Source organism: Dendrobates tinctorius, unplaced genomic scaffold (genome assembly GCF_039654945.1).
Source record: "Dendrobates tinctorius isolate UK_male_01 unplaced genomic scaffold, ASM3965494v1 ptg000345l, whole genome shotgun sequence".
In the NCBI taxonomy this organism is placed as follows: Eukaryota; Metazoa; Chordata; class Amphibia; order Anura; family Dendrobatidae; genus Dendrobates; species Dendrobates tinctorius.
This window is the reverse complement of record NW_027362011.1, coordinates 866861-889491: the sequence shown is the minus strand read 5'-3', so window position 1 is coordinate 889491 and position 22631 is coordinate 866861. Positions and strand designations below refer to the sequence as shown.

The following is a 22631-nucleotide window of genomic DNA, read 5'->3' as shown; positions in this document are numbered from 1 at the left end:
CTCCAAAATCTTGTAAGGTCCAATAAATCTAGGTTTAAATTTTGGAGAAGCCACCTTCATAGAGATATTCTTTGATGACAACCAAACCATATCACCCACCTTAAACCGGGGACCAATGGTCCTATGCCGGTTGGAAAACCGCTGGGCCTTTTTCTGGGAGAGAGACAACTTATCCACCACTTGGTCCCAGATCTGGTGCATTCTCTCCACCACAGTGTCAACACCTGGGTAGGCAGAAGACTCCACCTACCCTGAAGAGAATCGAGGATGAAACCCAAAGTTACAAAAAAAAGGTGACATCAAAGTGGCAGAACTAGCTCTATTATTTAAAGCAAATTCGGCCAAGGTCAAAAATGAAACCCAATCATCCTGATCAGCAGAAATAAAACATCTCAAATACGACTCCAAAGTCTGGTTTGTTCTCTCTGTCTGCCCATTGGTCTGAGGGTGAAACGCAGAGGAGAAGGACAACTGAATTCCCAGCTTGGAACAGAAAGTCCTCCAAAATCTAGAAACAAACTGAACTCCTCTGTCAGATACAATGTTCTCAGGAATCCCGTGCAAGCGAACCACCTGTTGCAAAAACAAGGGCACCAACTCTGAGGAAGATGGCAACTTAAGGAGTGGTACAAGATGGACCATCTTAGAGAATCTATCACAAATCACCCAAATAACAGTCATTCTCTGAGAAACAGGCATATCAGAGATAAAATCCATTGAAATATGGGTCCATGGCCTCCGGGGCACCGGCAAAGGCATCAACAACCCACTAGAGCGAGAACAAGGTTTAGACCGGGAGCAAGTCCCACAGGACTACACAAAATTCCTGACATCACGAGACAAGGCGGGCCACCAAAAAGACCGACTCACCGAATTTCTAGTACCAAAAATACCTGAATGACCAGCCAATGCGGAGCAATGAACCTCAGACATCACTCTCTTTCTCCACTGGTCAGAAACATACAATTTTCCAATGGGACAACGCTCAGGTTTGTCCTCCTGAAACTCTTCCAGAACACGTCTCAAATCGGGCGAGATGGCAGAAAGAACTACCCCCTCACCTAAGATGGTAGCAGGCTTGGTCACAATAGGAGAATCAGCAAAGAAACTCCTAGAGAGAGCGTCTGCCTTGACATTCTTAGTGCCCGGAAGAAAAGAGACCACAAAATCAAAACGTGTGAAAAACAACGCCCACCTAGCCTGTCTAGGATTCAAGCGTTTGGCCGACTCCAGGTAAATCAAATTCTTGTGGTCAGTAAGGACCACGACTTGATGTTTAGCTCCCTCCAACCAATGTCTCCACTCCCCAAATGCCCATTTCATGGCTAACAGTTCCCGATTCCCCACATCATAGTTACGTTCGGATGGGGAGAACTTTTGGGAAAAGAAAGCACAGGGATTCATTTTAGATGTTACAAGATCTTTTTGGGACAAAACAGCTCCTGCACCAATCTCAGAAGCGTCCACCTCTACCTGAAACGGGAGTGAGACATCAGGTTGCCGCAAAACCGGAGCAGAAGTGAACCTTCGCTTCAGCTCCTGAAAAGAAGAAACAGCCTCCGGAGACCAATTCAGCACATCAGCCCCCTTCTTAGTCAAATCAGTCAATGGTTTGGCAATACCAGAAAAATTAGCTATAAATTTACGATAAAAATTAGCAAAACCCAAAAACTTCTGGAGGGCCTTCAAAGAATTGGGCTGAACCCAATCATAAATGGCCTGTACCTTGGCCGGGTCCATTTCCATAGTTGACGGAGACAAAATAAATCCCAAAAATGAAATCCTCTGTACACCAAAAAGGCATTTCGATCCCTTGACATAAAGGGAATTCTCCCTCAAAATCCGGAACACAGTCCGAACATGTTCCACATGAGAGTCCCATTCCTTGGAAAAGATCAAAATATCATCCAGATAGATGATCAAAAATTTATCCACAAAGTCTCGGAAAATATCATTCATGAAGCACTGGAAGACAGAAGGGGCATTAGTGAGCCCAAAAGGCATCACCAGGTACTCAAAATGTCCCTCCGGAGTATTAAATGCCATCTTCCATTCATCCCCCTGCTTAATGCGAATAAGATTATACGCCCCCTGAGGTCAAGCTTGGTAAACCAGCAAGCACCTTTAACTCTGGCGAATAGATCAGAAATCAGGGGTAACGGATACTGATATTTAACAGTAATTTTGTTGAGGGAACGATAGTCAATACAAGGCCTTAATGAACCATCTTTCTTGGCCACAAAAAAAAACCCAGCACCTAAGGGTGAAGAGGATGGTCTAATATGACCCTTCTCCAACGACTCCTTAATATAGGATCGCATAGCCTCGTGCTCGGGTACTGATAAATTGAAAAGTCGACCCTTGGGAAATTTACACCCAGGGCTCAGCTCAATTGCACAGTCATAACTCCTATGAGGAGGCAAAGACGCAGACTCATTCTCACTAAATACATCATAAAAATCAGCCAAATAGTCAGGAACATTATGCGACTGGGGAGAGGTGGAGAAAACAGGAGCGTCACTAAGGGCACACCTACAACCCCAACTCACCAGAGATAAAGATTTCCAATCCAAAACTGGATTATGGATTTGCAACCAGGGAAACCCCAGATTGAGGGTATCATGCAAATTATGCAACACCAAAAATCTGCAATTTTCTTGATGGTCTGGGGCGACCCGCATTACGACCTGGGACCAAAACTGAGGTTTATTCTTCGCCAAAGGAGTAGCATCAATCCCCCTCAAAGGGATAGGCGTCCGCAGAGGTGTCATAGGAAACCCACAATGTTTAGCAAAATCCAAGTCCATCAGGTTCAGAGCTGCTCCCGAATCCACAAAAGCCTTAGCGGAAAATGTGGACAGGGAGCAGATCAGAGTAATTGCCAGAAGAAACTTAGGTTGAACACCACCCACAGCAAATGTGTGTGCAAAACGTTTCTCTCATTTAGGGCAGACAGAAATAATATGAGAGGCATCTCCACAGAAAAAACATAGCTTATTACGCCTTCTGAACTCCTGACATTGCGCCCTAGACAAAACTCTATCACATTGCATAGGTTCAGACATTTGTTCAACAGGTGGCAACACCTCTCATGCAGTTTTGCGTTCATGCAAACGCCGATCAACCTGAATGGCTAATGACATAGAATCGTCAAGACCAGAAGGAACAGGAAATCCCACCATAGTATCTTTTACGGTTTCTGACAAACCCTTTCGAAAGAGAGCTGCCAAGGCACCATCATTCCAGGTAGTGAGGACCGCCCACTTTCGGAATTTTTGACAGTACAACTCTGCAGAATCCTGACCCTGGCTCAATGCCAACAGGGCCTTTTCAGCCTGATCAATAGCATTAGGTTCATCATACAACAACCCCAAGGCCTGAAAAAATGTGTTCACATCAGTCAGAATAGGATGATCAGGTTTCAAAGAAAACGCCCAATCCTGGGGATCGCCGCGCAGCAAAGAGATGACAATTTTAACCTGCTGCGCGGAGTTCCCCGATGAGTTAGGCTTCAAGGCAAAAAATAATTTACAATTATTCTTACAATTCAGAAATTTAGACCGATCCCCAAAAAACACATCAGGAGTAGGGATCTTTGGTTCAGCAGCATGTGAATGAGCAAGATAGGTGGAAATTCCCCGCACTTCAGCAGTAAGCTGCTCCACACGATCAGACAATTGCTTAATCTCCATTGAGAAAAAATTCCCCCTACGGCCTCAGAGAAATAGAGGAAAAAATATACACAAAAAAAAAATTCTGACACTTTTTTTTTTTTTTTTACAATTCTTTCCTGCTATTGAGTACCCTAGAATCTGCGGTATGGCTGGTGATTCTATTATGAATGAGTCACCGGAGGAGAAAACAAAAATACAAGCTAAGTCCAGAAAACCGGGGAGGTTGATAGCTATCGGATTGCAGACCCCTGATCCTATACACCACAACTAACAGTAGCCGTGGGGGGTTCCTACGGTGCCCTAGACCCCTCGTCACAGCCGGAGAACTACATAAGCCTAAAGAAGGAAAGGGGAAATCTAAACTGCCCCAGAGCAGACCCCAAAGCAATAGACAGGCCCCAACATGTATTGTCGGTGAAATACAGATGAAAACACAAACACAGACAGAAAGACAGGCTGAGCAAATGATGGGGCCCAACTAACTAGATAGGACAGGACAGAAAAGATGCTGGCTGCAATCCGCAAAAAACCCTACCAAAAATGTCCCAACCGTCTGATAGGGAAAAAGGCCCTGAAGTCGCTAGACTTCAAAACCACTATATCAGCACTCAGGTATATTCTGAAAACAGAGCAAAGAGATAAACTGATCAGAGACAAAAACGGAATTCAGCCAGTCCCAACCAGGACTGGCTGAATATAAACACTAAGGAAACCAGACAAAATCTCATGGAATAATAGCAGGGCAAAAACTTAGCTTTTAGTAGACAGGAACTAAAACTGGATGCAAGAGCTCAGAGCAGAAAGGATCACCAGCAACCATGCAGGGCGTCGGCTGCCTTATATCCACTCAGAAATTCCAGATATCCAATCACACTCCGCCTGTTCAGATGACAGGTTCTTCCCATCCCAATCAATTTCATTACCTCTCTTCACCAGCAGAGGGAGTTCATCAGACATCAAAGGTGAAGGGGAGAATGAACTCACAACACTAATGGTCCTGCAGCAGACACCGGAGGAATAGAAGGAGTGACCGCTTTATTCCCACACAAGACTTGGGGGCACAACAGCAACTGGATAGTGAGCCAGGACTTAGTAGCAAGGAGTCCCCGAAGCAGGCTACAGCTGTCTGCCGTACAAGTAGAGTTCATAAGAACATCGGACAGGAGGAACTCCAGTGTAACTCAGTACTAGGAGTACTTCATTTAAAGGCGCTATAAGAGGAGACGTTCAGAAAGGTACAGGTGGGCGGAGTGTTGGAAAGGAGTATTCCATCTGGCCTGGAGGTTGACTGAGTCCCTGACCCGGAGGACACGGCATGGAGGCAGGCACCTGTTTGTACAACAGACTGTGAGTAAAGCTTTGGAACTACATGCCCTGGTGTCCTCCACTCATTCCCGCGTCACACACACCTGGCACCGCTGCATCCCTGTGCCTACACTGCACCATTCCTGCAACGCGTCTCTACACTGCCCTGGGACTACAGCCCTGCCTGTGGAGGGCTATAACATCACTGCTGCACCACACCATCTGTCCCAGAGGATCTGTCTGCAGCGTCGGCTTACATCTCTATTGCCGAACACCACAGGTGGCGTCACGAATCACTCATAAACTTTCATCACTCTAAGCACACTGCAACAACTCCTTTTACAATGGGCACCCACGGCCACGGGCCGGGTCCCAGCTGCCGTGACATCTCCCATTGAAGCTCATAGGGCCCGGTACCGAGTACCCCACAGCCCTGGGAGGTCGACCCACTGAGAAGCTGCAGTGACCATAGTGAGAAGAGAGGCACTGACAAGGCATGTGAGGCACCATCATAACATCTGGTTAGGAGCCCACTCAGATGTCCTTGAGCTGAACCACTCGCTGCACCCCGGAACACATGTAATATTATCTTCACAGCCAAGTAGTAAAGAAATCAGTGACACCTGTAAGATAAAAATGCCCATTACACCCTTAGATGACTTCCCTGATGGGTACAGGGTCTGAAATGGGGTAACTTTAGGGGGTCGTACGTTGTCCACGAACATCGGGGGCTTTACGATTGGCCCCCACAAGCGAGGACTGCCAAATTAGTGCTCCAAAAAGCAAAACAGTGACTCTCCGCATTGGAGCCCGGCCGTGTGCAGTCATTCCTGACCTCAGGTTTGGGAGAAATTTCTGTGTAAATTGTGGCTCCATTTTACTCTCTGTGAAATAGAAAAATTTGAGTCTAAAACATTTCACCGCGTACACACGGCTCCGCTCCGTACACCTCGTACAGACGCGGCTCCGCTCCGTACACATCGTACACACACGGCTCTGCTCCGTACACCTCGTACACACACGGCTCTGCTCCGTACACCTCATACACACACGGCTCCGCTCCGTACACCTCGTACACACACGGCTCCGCTCCGTACACCTCGTACACACACGGCTCTGCTCCGAACACCTCGTACACACGCGGCTCCGCTCCGTACACCTCGTACACACAGGGCTCCGCTCCGTACACCCCGCACGCACGCGGCTCCACTCCGTACACCTCATACACACACGGCTCCGCTCCGTACACCTCGTACACACGCGGCTCCGCTCCGTACACCTCGTACACACACGGCTCTGCTCCGTCCACCTCGTACACACACGGCTCCGCTCCGTACACCTCGTACACACACGGCTCCGCTCCGTACACCTCGTACACACGCGGCTCCGCTCCGTACACCTCGTACACACGCGGCTCCGCTCCGTACACCTCGTACACACGCGGCTCCGCTCCGTACACCTCGTACACACGCGGCTCCGCTCCGTACACCTCGTACACACGCGGCTCCGCTCCGTACACCTCGTACACACGCGGCTCCGCTCCGTACACCTCGTACACACGCGGCTCCGCTCCGTACACCTCGTACACACGCGGCTCCGCTCCGTACACCTCGCACACACACGGCTCCGCTCCGTACACCTCGTACACACGCGGCTCCGCTCCGTACACCTCGTACACACGCGGCTCCGCTCCGTACATCTCGTACACACGCGGCTCCGCTCCGTACACCTCGTACACACGCGGCTCCGCTCCGTACACCTCGTACACACACGGCTCTGCTACGTACACCTCGTACACACGCGGCTCCGCTCCGTACACCTCGTACACACACACCTCGTACACACGCGGCTCCGCTCCGTACACCTCGTACACACTCGGCTCCGCTCTGTACACCTCGCACACACACACCTCGTACACACGCGGCTCCGCTCCGTACACCTCGTACACACACAGCTCCGCTCCGTACATCTCGTACACACGCGGCTCCGCTCCGTACACCTCGTACACACGCGGCTCCGCTCCGTACACCTCGTACACACGCGGCTCTGCTACTTACACCTCGTACACACGCGGCTCTGCTACATACACCTCGTACACACGCGGCTCCGCTCCGTACACCTCGTACACACGCGGCTCCGCTCCGTACACCTCGTACACACGCGGCTCCGCTCCGTACACCTCGTACACACGCGGCTCCGCTCCGTACACCTCGTACACACGCGGCTCCGCTCCGTACACCTCGTACACACGCGGCTCCGCTCCGTACACCTCGTACACACGCGGCTCCGCTCCGTACACCTCGTACACACGCGGCTCCGCTCCGTACACCTCGTACACACGCGGCTCCGCTCCGTACACCTCGTACACACGCGGCTCCGCTCCGTACACCTCGTACACACGCGGCTCCGCTCCGTACACCTCGTACACACGCGGCTCCGCTCCGTACACCTCGTACACACGCGGCTCCGCTCCGTACACCTCGTACACACGCGGCTCCGCTCCGTACACCTCGTACACACGCGGCTCCGCTCCGTACACCTCGTACACACGCGGCTCCGCTCCGTACACCTCGTACACACGCGGCTCCGCTCCGTACACCTCGTACACACGCGGCTCCGCTCCGTACACCTCGTACACACGCGGCTCCGCTCCGTACACCTCGTACACACGCGGCTCCGCTCCGTACACCTCGTACACACGCGGCTCCGCTACGTACACCTCGTACACACGTGGCTCCGCTCCGTACACCTCGTACACACACGGCTCCGCTCCGTGCACCTCGTACACACACGGCTCCGCTCCGTACACCTCGTACACACACGGCTCCGCTCCGTACACCTCGTACACACACGGCTCCGCTCCGTACACCTCGTACACACACGGCTCCGCTCCGTACACCTCGTACACACACGGCTCCGCTCCGTACACCTCGTACACACACGGCTCCGCTCCGTACACCTCGTACACACACGGCTCCGCTCCGTACACCTCGTACACACACGGCTCCGCTCCGTACACCTCGTACACACACGGCTCCGCTCCGTACACCTCGTACACACACGGCTCCGCTCCGTACACCTCGTACACACACGGCTCCGCTCCGTACACCTCGTACACACACGGCTCCGCTCCGTACACCTCGTACACACACGGCTCCGCTCCGTACACCTCGTACACACGCGGCTCCGCTCCGTACATCTCGTACACACGCGGCTCCGCTCCGTACACCTCGTACACACACGGCTCCGCTCCGTACATCTCGTACACACACGGCTCCGCTCCGTACACCTCGTACACACACGGCTCCGCTCCGTACACCTCGTACACACGCGGCTCCGCTCCGTACACCTCGTACACACGCGGCTCTGCTCCGTACACCTCGTACACACGCGGCTCCGCTCCGTACACCTCGTACACACACGGCTCCGCTCCGTACACCTCGTACACACACGGCTCCGCTCCGTACACCTCGTACACACACGGCTCCGCTCCGTACATCTCGTACACACGCGGCTCCGCTCCGTACACCTCGTACACACACGGCTCCGCTCCGTACACCTCGTACACACACAGCTCCGCTCCGTACATCTCGTACACACGCGGCTCCGCTACATCCACCCTGTAAACCCCTCCTGACCCCACACATAAACTTCCCCTCATCCGACACACTCTGAGGCCCCTGATCATGTGACCCCTGACCCCTCCCCTCCTGTGACCTCATCACAGGTCCTGTGCACAGAGCAGCCATATATGTGGAGTGCGGCTCTGCAGGTTAGTGATGGGCAGTCCGGATCTTCTGGCTCCTTTCCCCACTTTTCTCCCTCCTGTCCCTTCACTATAAAGCCTGGGCCTCATTATACAGCTGTACAGGGGTCTAGTGAAGGCTTTTTCGCCCTTTCCTCAGACTGTAGCTCCTGGGCACAGGCCCTCACTCCTGTCCCTTCACTATAAAGCCTGGGCCTCATTATACAGCTGTACAGGGGTCTAGTGAAGGCTTTTTAGCCCTTTCCTCAGACTGTAGCTCCTGGGCACAGGCCCTCACTCCTGTCCCTTCACTATAAAGCCTGGGCCTCATTATACAGCTGTACAGGGGTCTAGTGAAGGCTTTTTCGCCCTTTCCTCAGACTGTAGCTCCTGGGAACAGGCCCTCACTCCTGTCCCTTCACTATAAAGCCTGGGCCTCATTATACAGCTGTACAGGGGTCTAGTGAAGGCTTTTTAGCCCTTTCCTCAGACTGTAGCTCCTGGGAACAGGCCCTCACTCCTGTCCCTTCACTATAAAGCTTGGGTCTCATTATACAGCTGTACAGGGGTCTAGTGAAGGCTTTTTAGCCCTTTCCTCAGACTGTAGCTCCTGGGCACAGGCCCTCACTCCTGTCCCTTCACTATAAAGCCTGGGCCTCATTATACAGCTGTACAGGGGTCTAGTGAAGGCTTTTTAGCCCTTTCCTCAGACTGTAGCTCCTGGGAACAGGCCCTCACTCCTGTCCCTTCACTATAAAGCCTGGGCCTCATTATACAGCTGTACAGGGGTCTAGTGAAGGCTTTTTAGCCCTTTCCTCAGACTGTAGCTCCTGGGCACAGGCCCTCACTCCTGTCCCTTCACTATAAAGCCTGGGCCTCATTATACAGCTGTACAGGGGTCTAGTGAAGGCTTTTTAGCTCTTTCCTCAGACTGTAGCTCCTGGGAACAGGCCCTCACTCCTGTCCCTTCACTATAAAGCCTGGGCCTCATTATACAGCTGTACAGGGGTCTAGTGAAGGCTTTTTAGCCCTTTCCTCAGACTGTAGCTCCTGGGAACAGGCCCTCCCTCCTGTCCCTTCACTATAAAGCCTGGGCCTCATTATACAGCTGTACAGGGGTCTAGTGAAGGCTTTTTAGCCCTTTCCTCAGACTGTAGCTCCTGGGCACAGGCCCTCACTCCTGTCCCTTCACTATAAAGCCTGGGCCTCATTATACAGCTGTACAGGGGTCTAGTGAAGGCTTTTTAGCTCTTTCCTCAGACTGTAGCTCCTGGGAACAGGCCCTCACTCCTGTCCCTTCACTGTAAAGCCTGGGCCTCATTATACAGCTGTACAGGGGTCTAGTGAAGGCTTTTTAGCCCTTTCCTCAGACTGTAGCTCCTGGGCACAGGCCCTCCCTCCTGTCCCTTCACTATAAAGCCTGGGCCTCATTATACAGCTGTACAGGGGTCTAGTGAAGGCTTTTTAGCCCTTTCCTCAGACTGTAGCTCCTGGGCACAGGCCCTCACTCCTGTCCCTTCACTATAAAGCCTGGGCCTCATTATACAGCTGTACAGGGGTCTAGTGAAGGCTTTTTAGCCCTTTCCTCAGACTGTAGCTCCTGGGCACAGGCCCTCCCTCCTGTCCCTTCACTATAAATCCTGGGCCTCATTATACAGCTGTACAGGGGTCTAGTGAAGGCTTTTTAGCCCTTTCCTCAAACAGTAGCTCCTGGGAACAGGCCCTCACTCCTGTCCCTTTACTATAAAGCCTTTGCCTCATTATACAGCTGTACAGGGGTCTAGTGAAGGCATTTTAGCCCTTTCCTCAGACTGTAGCTCCTGGGCACAGGCCCTCACTCCTGTCCCTTCACTATAAAGCCTTTGCCTCATTATACAGCTGTACAGGGGTCTAGTGAAGGCTTTTTAGCCCTTTCCTCAGACTGTAGCTCCTGGGAACAGGCCCTCCCTCCCTCCTGTCCCTTCACTATAAAGCCTGGGCCTCATTATACAGCTGTACAGGGGTCTAGTGAAGGCTTTTTAGCCCTTTCCTCAGACTGTAGCTCCTGGGAACAGGCCGTCACTCCTGTCCCTTCACTATAAAGCCTGGGCCTCATTATACAGCTGTACAGGGGTCTAGTGAAGGCTTTTTAGCCCTTTCCTCAGACTGTAGCTCCTGGGCACAGGCCCTCACTCCTGTCCCTTCACTATAAAGCCTGGGCCTCATTTTATAGCTGTACAGGGGTCTAGTGAAGGCTTTTTAGCTCTTTCCTCGGTCTGTAGCTCCTGGGCACAGGCCCTCACTCCTGTCCCTTCACTATAAAGCCTGGGCCTCATTATGCAGCTGTACAGGAGTCCAGTGAAGGCTTTTTAGCCCTTTCCTCAGACAGTAGCTCCTGGGAACAGTCCCTGACTCCGGTCCCTTCACTATAAAGCCTGGGCCTCATTATACAGCTGTACAGGGGTCTAGTGAAGGCTTTTTAGCCCTTTCCTCAGACTGTAGCTCCTGGGCACAGGCCCTCACTCCTGTCCCTTCACTATAAAGCCTGGGCCTCATTATAGAGCTGTACAGGGGTCTAGTGAAGGCTTTTTAGCCCTTTCCTCAGACTGTAGCTCCTGGGCACAGGCCCTCACTCCTGTCCCTTCACTATAAAGCCTGGGCCTCATTATACAGCTGTACAGGGGTCTAGTGAAGGCTTTTTAGCCCTTTCCTCTGACAGTAGCTCCTGGGAACAGGCCCTCACTCCTGTCCCTTTACTATAAAGCCTTTGCCTCATTATACAGCTGTACAGGGGTCTAGTGAAGGCATTTTAGCTCTTTCCTCAGACTGTAGCTCCTGGGCACAGGCCCTCACTCCTGTCCCTTCACTATAAATCCTGGGCCTCATTATACAGCTGTACAGGGGTCTAGTGAAGGCTTTTTAGCCCTTTCCTCAGACTGTAGCTCCTGGGAACAGGTCCTCACTCCTGTCCCTTCACTATAAAGCCTGGGCCTCGTTATACAGCTGTACAGGGGTCTAGTGAAGGCTTTTTAGCCCATTCCTCAGACTGTAGCTCCTGGGAACAGGTCCTCACTCCTGTCCCTTCACTATAAAGCCTGAGCCTCATTATACAGCTGTACAGGGGTCTAGTGAAGGTTTTTTAGCTCTTTCCTCAGTCTGTAGCTCCTGGGAACGGGCCCTCACTCCTGTCCCTTCACTATAAAGCCTGGGCCTCACTATACAGCTGTACAGAGGTCTAGTGAAGGTTTTTTTTAGCTCTTTCCTCAGTCTGTAGCTCCTGGGAACAGGTCCTCACTCCTTTCCCTTCACTATAAAGCCTGGGCCTCATTATACAGCTGTACAGGGGTCTAGTAAAGGCTTTTTAGCTCTTTCCTCAGACTGTAGCTCCTGGGCACAGGCCCTCACTCCTGTCCCTTCACTATAAAGCCTGGTCCTCATTATACAGCTGTACAGGGGTCTAGTGAAGGCTTTTTAGCCCTTTCCTCAGACTGTAGCTCCTCGGAACAGATCCTCACTCCTGTCCCTTCACTATAAAGCCTGGTCCTCATTATACAGCTGTACAGGGGTCTAGTGAAGGCTTTTTAGCCCTTTCCTCGGTCTGTAGCTCCTGGGCACAGGCCCTCACTCCTGTCCCTTCACTATAAAGCCTGGGCCTCATTATGCAGCTGTACAGGGGTCTAGTGAAGGCTTTTTAGCCCTTTCCTCAGACTGTAGCTCCTGGGAACAGACCCTCACTCCTGTCCCTTCACTATAAAGCCTGGGCCTCGTTATACAGCTGTACAGGGGTCTAGTGAAGGCTTTTTAGCCCTTTCCTCAGACTGTAGCTCCTGGGCACAGGCCCTCACTCCTGTCCCTTCACTATAAAGCCTGGGCCTCATTATGCAGCTGTACAGGGGTCTAGTGAAGGCTTTTTAGCCCTTTCCTCAGACTGTAGCTCCTGGGAACAGGTCCTCACTCCTGTCCCTTCACTATAAAGCCTGGGCCTCGTTATACAGCTGTACAGGGGTCTAGTGAAGGCTTTTTAGCCCTTTCCTCAGTCTGTAGCTCCTGGGATCAGGCCCTCACTCCTGTCCCTTCACTATAAAGCCTGGGCCTCACTATACAGCTGTACAGAGGTCTAGTGAAGGTTTTTTTAGCTCTTTTCTCAGTCTGTAGCTCCTGGGAACAGGTCCTCACTCCTTCCCTTCACTATAAAGCCTGGGCCTCATTATACAGCTGTACAGGGGTCTAGTGAAGGCTTTTTAGCCCTTTCCTCGGTCTGTAGCTCCTGGGCACAGGCCCTCACTCCTGTCCCTTCACTATAAAGCCTGGGCCTCATTTTATAGCTGTACAGGGGTCTAGTGAAGGCTTTTTAGCTCTTTCCTCGGTCTGTAGCTCCTGGGCACAGGCCCTCACTCCTGTCCCTTCACTATAAAGCCTGGGCCTCATTATGCAGCTGTACAGGAGTCCAGTGAAGGCTTTTTAGCCCTTTCCTCAGACAGTAGCTCCTGGGAACAGGCCCTCACTCCTGTCCCTTCACTATAAAGCCTGGGCCTCACTATACAGCTGTACAGAGGTCTAGTGAAGGTTTTTTTAGCTCTTTTCTCAGTCTGTAGCTCCTGGGAACAGGTCCTCACTCCTTCCCTTCACTATAAAGCCTGGGCCTCATTATACAGCTGTACAGGGGTCTAGTGAAGGCTTTTTAGCCCTTTCCTCAGACTGTAGCTCCTGGGCACAGGCCCTCACTCCTGTCCCTTAACTATAAAGCCTGGTCCTGATTATACAGCTGTACAGGGGTCTAGTGAAGGCTTTTTAGCCCTTTCCTCATACTGTAGCTCCTGGGAACAGTCCCTCACTCCTGTCCCTTCACTATAAAGCCTGGTCCTCATTATACAGCTGTACAGGGGTCTAGTGAAGGCTTTTTAGCCCTTTCCTCAGTCCGTAGCTCCTGGGAACAGGCCCTCACTCCTGTCCCTTCACTATAAAGCCTGGGCCTCATTATACAGCTGTACAGGGGTCTAGTGAAGGCTTTTTAGCTCTTTCCTCAGTCTGTAGCTCCTGGGAACGGGCCCTCACTCCTGTCCCTTCACTATAAAGCCTGGGCCTCACTATACAGCTGTACAGGGGTCTAGTGAAGGTTTTTTAGCTCTTTCCTCAGTCTGTAGCTCCTGGGAACAGATCCTCACTCCTTTCCCTTCACTATAAAGCCTGGGCCTCATTATACAGCTGTACAGGGGTCTAGTGAAGGCTTTTTAGCCCTTTCCTCAGACTGTAGCTCCTGGGAACAGGCCCTCACTCCTGTCCCTTCACTATAAAGCCTGGGCCTCATTATACAGCTGTACAGGGGTCTAGTGAAGGCTTTTTAGCCCTTTCCTCGGTCTGTAGCTCCTGGGCACAGGCCCTCACTCCTGTCCCTTCACTATAAAGCCTGGGCCTCATTATGCAGCTGTACAGGAGTCCAGTGAAGGCTTTTTAGCCCTTTCCTCAGACAGTAGCTCCTGGGAACAGGCCCTCACTCCTGTCCCTTCACTATAAAGCCTTTGCCTCATTATACAGATGTACAGGGGTCTAGTGAAGGCTTTTTAGCCCTTTCCTCAGACTGTAGCTCCTGGGCACAGGCCCTCACTCCTGTCCCTTCACTATAAAGCCTGGGCCTCATTATACAGCTGTACAGGGGTCTAGTGAAGGCTTTTTAGCTCTTTCTTCAGACTGTAGCTCCTGGGAACAGGCCCTCACTGCTGTCCCTTCACTATAAATCCTGGGCCTCATTATACAGCTGTACAGGGGTCTAGTGAAGGCTTTTTAGCCCTTTCCTCAGACTGTAGCTCCTTGGGAACAGGTCCTCACTCCTGTCCCTTCACTATAAAGCCTGGGCCTCGTTATACAGCTGTACAGGGGTCTAGTGAAGGCTTTTTAGCCCTTTCCTCAGTCTGTAGCTCCTGGGATCAGGCCCTCACTCCTGTCCCTTCACTATAAAGCCTGGGCCTCACTATACAGCTGTACAGAGGTCTAGTGAAGGTTTTTTTAGCTCTTTTCTCAGTCTGTAGCTCCTGGGAACAGGTCCTCACTCCTTCCCTTCACTATAAAGCCTGGGCCTCATTATACTGCTGTACAGGGGTCTAGTGAAGGCTTTTTAGCCCTTTCCTCAGACTGTAGCTCCTGGGCACAGGCCCTCACTCCTGTCCCTTCACTATAAAGCCTGGTCCTGATTATACAGCTGTACAGGGGTCTAGTGAAGGCTTTTTAGTCCTTTCCTCAGACTGTAGCTCCTGGGAACAGGCCCTCACTCCTGTCCCTTCACTATAAAGCCTGGTCCTCATTATACAGCTGTACAGGGGTCTAGTGAAGGCTTTTTAGCCCTTTCCTCAGTCCGTAGCTCCTGGGAACAGGCCCTCACTCCTGTCCCTTCACTATAAAGCCTGGGCCTCATTATACAGCTGTACAGGGGTCTAGTGAAGGCTTTTTAGCTCTTTCCTCAGTCTGTAGCTCCTGGGAACGGGCCCTCACTCCTGTCCCTTCACTATAAAGCCTGGGCCTCACTATACAGCTGTACAGGGGTCTAGTGAAGGTTTTTTAGCTCTTTCCTCAGTCTGTAGCTCCTGGGAACAGATCCTCACTCCTTTCCCTTCACTATAAAGCCTGGGCCTCATTATACAGCTGTACAGGGGTCTAGTGAAGGCTTTTTAGCCCTTTCCTCAGACTGTAGCTCCTGGGAACAGGCCCTCACTCCTGTCCCTTCACTATAAAGCCTGGGCCTCATTATACAGCTGTACAGGGGTCTAGTGAAGGCTTTTTAGCCCTTTCCTCAGACTGTAGCTCCTGGGCACAGGCCCTCACTCCTGTCCCTTCACTATAAAGCCTGGGCCTCATTTTATAGCTGTACAGGGGTCTAGTGAAGGCTTTTTAGCTCTTTCCTCGGTCTGTAGCTCCTGGGCACAGGCCCTCACTCCTGTCCCTTCACTATAAAGCCTGGGCCTCATTATGCAGCTGTACAGGAGTCCAGTGAAGGCTTTTTAGCCCTTTCCTCAGACAGTAGCTCCTGGGAACAGGCCCTCACTCCTGTCCCTTCACTATAAAGCCTTTGCCTCATTATACAGCTGTACAGGGGTCTAGTGAAGGCTTTTTAGCCCTTTCCTCAGACTGTAGCTCCTGGGCACAGGCCCTCACTCCTGTCCCTTCACTATAAAGCCTGGGCCTCATTATACAGCTGTACAGCGGTCTAGTGAAGGCTTTTTAGCTCTTTCTTCAGACTGTAGCTCCTGGGCACAGGCCCTCACTCCTGTCCCTTCACTATAAATCCTGGGCCTCATTATACAGCTGTACAGGGGTCTAGTGAAGGCTTTTTAGCCCTTTCCTCAGACTGTAGCTCCTTGGGAACAGGTGCTCACTCCTGTCCCTTCACTATAAAGCCTGGGCCTCGTTATACAGCTGTACAGGGGTCTAGTGAAGGCTTTTTAGCCCTTTCCTCAGTCTGTAGCTCCTGGGATCAGGCCCTCACTCCTGTCCCTTCACTATAAAGCCTGGGCCTCACTATACAGCTGTACAGAGGTCTAGTGAAGGTTTTTTTAGCTCTTTTCTCAGTCTGTAGCTCCTGGGAACAGGTCCTCACTCCTTCCCTTCACTATAAAGCCTGGGCCTCATTATACAGCTGTACAGGGGTCTAGTGAAGGCTTTTTAGCCCTTTCCTCAGACTGTAGCTCCTGGGCACAGGCCCTCACTCCTGTCCCTTCACTATAAAGCCTGGTCCTGATTATACACCTGTACAGGGGTCTAGTGAAGGCTTTTTAGCCCTTTCCTCAGACTGTAGCTCCTGGGAACAGGCCCTCACTCCTGTCCCTTCACTATAAAGCCTGGTCCTCATTATACAGCTGTACAGGGGTCTAGTGAAGGCTTTTTAGCCCTTTCCTCATTCCGTAGCTCCTGGGAACAGGCCCTCACTCCTGTCCCTTCACTATAAAGCCTGGGCCTCATTATACAGCTGTACAGGGGTCTAGTGAAGGCTTTTTAGCTCTTTCCTCAGTCTGTAGCTCCTGGGAACGGGCCCTCACTCCTGTCCCTTCACTATAAAGCCTGGGCCTCACTATACAGCTGTACAGGGGTCTAGTGAAGGTTTTTTTAGCTCTTTCCTCAGTCTGTAGCTCCTGGGAACAGATCCTCACTCCTTTCCCTTCACTATAAAGCCTGGGCCTCATTGTACAGGGGTCTAGTGAAGGCTTTTTAGCCCTTTCCTCAGACTGTAGCTCCTGGGAACAGGCCCTCACTCCTATCCCTTCACTATAAAGCCTGGGCCTCATTATACAGCTGTACAGGGGTCTAGTGAAGGCCCGGATCCCTGGAGCGCTCCCGATAATCAGCTGCATGTGTCGCTCTCCATGCAGGTGCTGTGACTATCACACAGCGCGACACACACAGCTGATTATCGGGAGCGCTCCAGCACACTGAGTCCTGCACACACTGAGGCCCCTGATCATGTGACCCCTGACTCCTCCCCTCCTGTGACCTCATCACAGGTCCTGTGAGCACAGAGCAGTCATATATGTGGCAGACACTCCTGGATCTTCTGCTTTCTGGGCAGGTTCCTCCTGTGAGTCCTATTAACCCTTTTGCTCCCTGTATTCTCCTTTCTGACAGGACAATATCTGAATTCGGATAGTGTGACAGGCATTTAAGCAATGTGGAAGGAAAAAATGACAATTGTACTTTTTTTCCTCACAAAAATGTGACTTTAGCCCCAAAATTGGCAGCGTAACAAATCCTTATTCCCCCACTGTAGTTTGTAGACTCCATATACAGATCCCTTAAGTGTGAAAAGAGCTGAATTCCCCACTTAAGTTATTGCATTTTGGAAATTGCCCCCACTGGGAATTTATCTCCAGGTAAAGGCACAATTGTGTCTCCATGGGGGTTGTGCTCACAGCCCAACATCGTGTGGCCTCCAAAGAAATGCCACCCCGCACCATTACTGACCTCTGCCAAACCGGTCATGCTGAAGGATGTTGCAGACAGCAGATCGCTCTCCACGGCGTCTCCAGACTCTGTCACGGCTGTCACATGTGCTCAGTGTGAACCTGCTTCCATCTGTGAAGAACACAGGGCTCCAGTGGTGAATTTGCCTATCCTGGTGTTCTGTGGGAAATGCCAAGCATCCTGTACGGTATTGGGCTGTGAGCACAACCCCCATCTGTGGACGTCGGGCCCTCAGACCATCCTCATGGAGTTGTTTTGTAACCGTTTGTGCAGACACATGAACATTTGTGGCCTGCTGAAGATCATTTTGCAGTGCTCTGGCAGTGCTCCTCCTGTTCCTCCTTGCATAAAGGTGGAGGTAGCGGTCCTGCTACTGGGTTGTTGCCCTCATACGGCTCCCTCCACATCTCCTTGTGTACTGACCTGTCTCCTGGTAGCACCTCCAGCCTCTGGACACTACGCTGACTGACACAGCAAACCTTCTTGCCACAGCTCGCATCGATGTGCCATCCTGGATGAGCTGCACTACCTGAGCCACTTGTGTCAGTTGTAGAGTCCGTCTCATGTTACTACAAGTGTGAAAGCACAACCACCATTCAAAAGTGACCAAAACATCAGCCAGAAAGCATTGGTACTGAGATGTGGTCTGTGGTCCACACCTGCAGAACCACTCCTTTATTGAGGGTGTCTTGATAATTGCCAATAATTTCCATCTGTTGTCTATTCCATTTGCACAACAGCATGTGAAATTGATTGTCAGTCAGTGTTGCTTCCTAAGTGGACAGTTTGATTTCACAGAAGTTTGATTTTCTTGGAGTTATATTCTGTTGTTTAAGTGTTCCCTTTATTTTTTTGAACCGTGTATATAGATAGATTTTTTTTTCTTTACGTTGGAGGGTCCAATTCCAGCTATTGCTGTGGGATCTGTGATTTCTATCTACTCCACTGTGTACAGGATAATAGAGTATAATAAAGTAGTTATGGACGAGACGTAACTAACATTGTGCAGTGACTCTGCTTTCCATATAGTGATGGATATTTCTTGTTGCTGAAACTGTGATATTTTTTTCTACTTTAAACCTTTTTTAAACCCCTCTGATCAGTGCGATCATACAACATACAAGCCTCTGATGGCTCCGGTGATGCCCTGTACTACTGTAGTGCCGTGTATCATCACTGCCCATCAGTTTATTACTAACGGCCCCATACACATGAGATCAGAGTTGGCTGAACGGTCATTTGGCAGACGGCGATCTCTCCCGACTCCCCCATACACACAAATATTCCAGCTTTCCTGTGGTCTGTATGAAAGAGTCGCCTCCAGACTCCTCTAGCGGAGGATTATCTACAGGAAGAACAAACGGATTATCCTCTGAAATTCAGGATGCCGGATCCTTCTCTGCCCTGACATCATCTGTCGGGAGGCCCCCAAATACATTATATGGTCGGCCAAACCCCCCGAAATCAGTGCTTTCATGTAACTTTAGTCTACTGTGTATGGGGGCGTTATAAGGTAACTTATTGGACGCTGCCTCTGGCCCGGCCTAATAGACCTTCATACATTGCAGCCCAGACCCCATTATTAGGCATGTAAGTATCGGAGTAACTAGGCCGCCCCATACTATCGAGTACTTGGGGGCGGGGGGCATTCAGCCAAACTCTGTCACACCTTCTTAGATGCCATGTTTGCTTTTCAGGGTTTTTGTTGAAGCCTCCTCTGTGCCGTCCCTGCGGTGTACATCTATGTTCTGGGGCACAAAAAGATTCATTTCTTTTTAATAAATGTTTAACATGTTAAAAATTATAAAATGTGTCTTCTGCTTTTTGCATATTTTTTTCTTCTTACAAGAATTTTTGGAGCCACTTTTTCTTTAGAAACATTTTAATGTCGGCTTTTTCTGGAGTTTTTCTTGTAATATAGGAAAGCCTAAGGCCAGAAATAAACCCCATAAATCACTGTACATGGAGACTTTGGGATCAGATCATTTCTGTCCGTTGTGATTTTGGAAACAAAAAATCTTTTCTAAAAGCCTCAAACTTCTGTGTGTGACTCAGAGCTGAGATCTAACGAGAAGATTCCAGTGCGGGGAAGACGGGAAACCTTCATATAGACGGCCGGTGGGGATGGAGGCAGTGACCGACTCTGGCCACATCTGTCTCTAGAGCCGCAGTAGAAGATGAAGATGTCGTCCTCATCATGAAGGAGTTATTTCTCATGTTGCATGTAATGAATATCTCCTGCAGTATTGCTAATGCCGATTCCAGTGTCGGTAATGAGACGAGAATTAGCGTTATGGAAGATGAGTCTATGAGGAACGTGTTCAGCTGCCGACTCCGAGGAGGAAACTGCTTGTTGTCTGTGGCCTAAATATATAGGTTTTATTAGTAGATGTCAGGGAAGAAAACTAAACCCTGTAAGATAATAAATCTCCTCATATGTTTCCCTTATTATCTCCAGTAATTGTATTATTACACAGGATTCTTATGATGTTACATCGGATCATCTTCTTCTCATTCAGGTCTCTACAATATCGGATCCTCTCAGTGAAGATCTTCTACAGAAGAGAATTTTCCTGATTTACCCATCAAGGATGGATATGGACAGAGACAAGATGGCAGAGAGGATGTTACACCTCACCCTAGAGATCCTCTTCCATCTCACTGGAGAGGTGAGAGAGTCTGATGACGTCACATTACATCATTCTTATCTATGGGAATAACAGATGGACAGAACTGGAGAGGTGAGGACTCTGGAAATGTCTGTAGTGAGATTTATTAATGTGTCTCTCCATTACCAGGATTACACAGTGGTGAAGAAGACCTCTAGTGATCGCTGTCAGGACCCTGTGTTTGAGGGATGTGGAAGACCCCTGAGCCCAATCACGGGGCCTCCACCTCACCCCCTGATCCATGAGGACATCAATGACCAGAAGATCCTAGAACTCACCTACAAGATGATTGAGCTGCTGACTGGAGAGGTGACACTGCTGGGAATGCTGGGACATTATACAATAACGCTATGAAGGGATCGGGGGGATGACGGTATCATTGTATGTGTCAGGTTCCTATAAGGTGTCAGGATGTCGCTGTCTATTTCTCCATGGAGGAGTGGGAGTATTTAGAAGGACACAGAGATCTGTACAAGGACGTCATAATGGAGGTTCCCCAGCCCCTCACATCTCCAGGTAATAGACAGGACTAAATACACATGGCCTATAATTATCTGTATGTAGAGAATGAATTCAGTCCCTGTATGTGTTTCCTCCAGATCTATCCAGTAAGAGGACAACACCAGAGAGATGTCCCCGTCCTCTTCTTCCACAGGACTATAACCAAGAAGATCCCAGTGCTCCTCAGGATCATCAGGTAGATGGAGAGAAGGTGTCAGGAGATCTCCCCTATGATGTGTAGACGGCTGTGAAGGTCTTGTGCTCAGTCTTGTTTTATCCACCAGTATTATATGTTTTATACTTGTGTAATGAGAGCGGTGGAGATGGCAGGATTAGAGCTGGTCATAGATGGGACTTCTCCATCTGTCGGTGACTTTTACAATATTTGTTTCAGGGTGAAGATCTGACCCATATTAATACTACAGAGACATATGTGAGGGGTGATGAGCGGTGTAAAGAGGAGATTCCCACATATGACTACCCAGGTGAGTAGTAACCACTGAATGCAGAGAAGTCACAGATTCCTCTCAGTCACCGGCTGTGGCTGCTTTATCGGTGGTGTAGTCCGGCCGTATTACCATGATCACCATTTTGCGTCTAGACCACAACATTATCCTCCACCCAAAACTGTTCAAATGACTTTGGGCATTGAAAGACCTTTTCTATAGAACTTACGACCTGGAGGATCCACCCCCCCTGGGATTAGTGTGAGGGTGATCCCTTAAGGCAAGATCAATATGATTGCTTGTACTGACCCAACATAGGCCGAGTGCGCGCTTAAAGAGTCATACTGAACGCAGAGTTAGATGTCTACTCCTTTCTCAGCAAAGGCTTGCACACAACTGAAGTTTATTCTCAAGACAAAGAGACAGGAGATGGGTGTCACACAATCTCCTGAGTAGCCAGTGTCAGTCTATGATAGGTCCATTTCAGCTTCACTTCCATATATGGTATCCAGTATCTCAGCTTCTGCATTCCAAGGATTCCTTCCAGGGTGTTGTCTGAAGACACAGACGCCATCTTGGTACACCATATCTGAACTGACTTATATAAGGTTTAATAATTGATTTCAGTAGCCATTCTCTCCTTCACATTAGGAGACGCTGACCGTTACCTGCCCAGATCTGTAACTATAAAGCCAACTGACAGCATACATAGAATGTGCTGACAAGATAGAAAATCACTTGTAGAAAAATATGTGCTTCATGTGGTGCTCTAATTACATATTCATCTGTATTACATCTAGCAAAATGTCACTGGCGATGTCGGCGCCTGCGCAGTAGTATCTATACGTAAGAGATAGAGGCTACTGCGCAGGCGCCACTGGTGTCATTTTGCTGGATGTAATTTTTTTTCTAAGCCTCACAATAGCCACAATATTATAGGCATTATCAATAATAATATCAATGCTATTATATGCATTATGTAATAATGGGGGGCAGGTCAGTGAGGGGTCAGCAATGACCAGCCAGGTCTTTCCCCGGAAGGAACAACCACGGGAAGGGCAGTCTCCAATGAAGGAAACCACCTATGCCAAAACATGGTATCCATCCACAGACAGCTGTTTCGGGGTATTGCCCCTCATCAGTGTGGAGTAGGAAACTGGCTGGTAGGAGCAATGCCTAGTAAAAGACTGTGAAAATGAGGATGAATGAACTCATGGAGATCAACATCCGACACTGCAGAGACACCATCACGTGTTTCTCAACGCAGTGATTCTAGAGCAATGCCCCCATCCCTTATGGGAAATATGCAAAACATGCAAAACAGAAGCCGCGGAGACACCATCACATGTTTCTCAACGCAAGCAAT

General features: G+C 50.1%; 2 protein-coding genes across 2 annotated transcripts in view; both read left to right on the top strand.

Moving 5' to 3' along the window:
* The window catches only part of LOC141074977 (uncharacterized), a 103959-nt gene that overhangs the window by 75804 nt on the left and 5524 nt on the right, over positions 1–22631 (top strand). The gene's annotated exons all lie outside the window — the stretch shown is intronic.
* LOC141074981 (oocyte zinc finger protein XlCOF8.4-like) overlaps positions 17233–22631 on the top strand; it is a 287451-nt gene continuing 282052 nt past the window's right edge. Inside the window, exon 1 of the mRNA XM_073562309.1 lies at positions 17233–17266. The gene's annotated coding sequence lies outside the window, so the exon portion shown is untranslated. The remainder of the gene's footprint in view (positions 17267–22631) is intronic.